General features: G+C 38.6%; 1 pseudogene; it reads left to right on the top strand.

Moving 5' to 3' along the window:
• Positions 1 to 556: 556 nt before the first annotated feature.
• Positions 557 to 857, top strand: LOC123947395 (annotated as a pseudogene).
• Positions 858 to 1,533: the final 676 nt, after the last annotated feature.

Raw genomic sequence — 1,533 nt, 5'->3', positions numbered from 1 at the left:
CAGGGAAACAGGAGCAACATATATGGAAGAATATTATGCAAACCTATTTAATAGTCCTGATTCTCTTATAGGATTAACAAATCATTTTTTTCAAAGATTTTATTTATTTATTTGTCAGAGAGAGGGAGAGAGCACAAGAACACAAGCAGGGGGAATGGCAGGCAGAGGGAGAAGCGGGTTCCCCACTGAGCAAGGAGTCCCATGCCGGACTCAGTCCCAGAACCCTGAGATCATGACCTGAGCCAAAGGCAGAGGCTTAACCAACTAAGTACCCCAGGTGTCCCTCAATGGACTCTTTTTAAAGATTATACTCACTTTGGACCTTTGGAGCAGCTGACTTGTCAACCTATTTTGTATCTCCTTTCTGCTATATGCTCAATTCGACTGAATGATTTTAATTCAACAGATATTTATTAATTACCTGCTATATACTCAGCCCTGTAATAGATACAACTAACACAGAAAAGTTCAAAGTATCTCTCTACCTTTTAAAGAATGTAGCGTCCTTTTCTCCTTCTTGCTGCCATCTCGGTGTGTGTGGTTGACTGTTCTTGCCATGTGTTCTCACAAGACTTTCAGAATCAAATAGTTTCTGGCCAAGAAACCAAAGGAGAATCGTCCCATTCCCCAGTGGATTTGGATGAAAACTGATAACGAAATCAGGTACAACTCCAAGAGGAGGCACTGGAGAAGAACAAAGCTGGGTCGATAAGGCATCGCATATCATGAGATGGTACACACAATTGGCAAACATATTTAAGCGGCATGAAGATCCCATGTTCCTATCCTATCACTCTATCAGCATTCCTCCTACCTGGCCAATAGACATGTTTTATCAGGGAAATGCCTTTTTTCTGTTACTATGCTTTTTGCTAGTAGTAAACGTGAGAGATTTTGGTTGAGAAAAAAAATAGAGTGTAGAGTCTGGGTAAATACACATGCTAATACACATAAAATGAGAATGACCAACACGATCTCAAATATATGAGCAGAATTTTGATACAGACTTTCCTAAGTGAACTAAGAAGTGAAAAGACATAAAAAAAACAATGCTTGGGAGTACAGGGATGTTTCATGAAGAAAGCAATTCAGAATTTTTGATAGATAGCTAACATTTGAAAGTTTAGAAAAGGACCTTCCAGAGAGGAACTCATGACACATGAGTATTTAGTGTTCATGGGACAATGACACAGCTCGTTAGGAAGCCTAGGTACAGAAAGTGTATATAGTAGTAGGATGAGTTGAATTGGAAGCTATTAATTCTAAGGCTAATGTGTAGTTCATTCTCATTATCTGAGGAAAAAAATCAACTATTGAAGGTTATATTTATCAGAAGTGTGCATAATAAAGGTTTCTTGTTGAAAATCTGCATTCTGCTTTTATTGTTGAGGTCTCTGTCAGAGCTGCTTTCACTGAGTTGGATTTTTGTGTTACAATCAAGGCTTTCAGTTAGAAATTCTTACACAAATCAGTCGTAGTAAATTCTTTCGTACAATCACTGCAGGGATGTTGACAAACACCTCAGCTGCCACA

Source organism: Meles meles, chromosome 7, assembly GCF_922984935.1.
Source record: "Meles meles chromosome 7, mMelMel3.1 paternal haplotype, whole genome shotgun sequence".
Taxonomy (NCBI): Eukaryota; Metazoa; Chordata; class Mammalia; order Carnivora; family Mustelidae; genus Meles; species Meles meles.
Note: the sequence above shows the minus strand (reverse complement) of the source record. Positions and strands in the feature narration are given on the sequence as shown.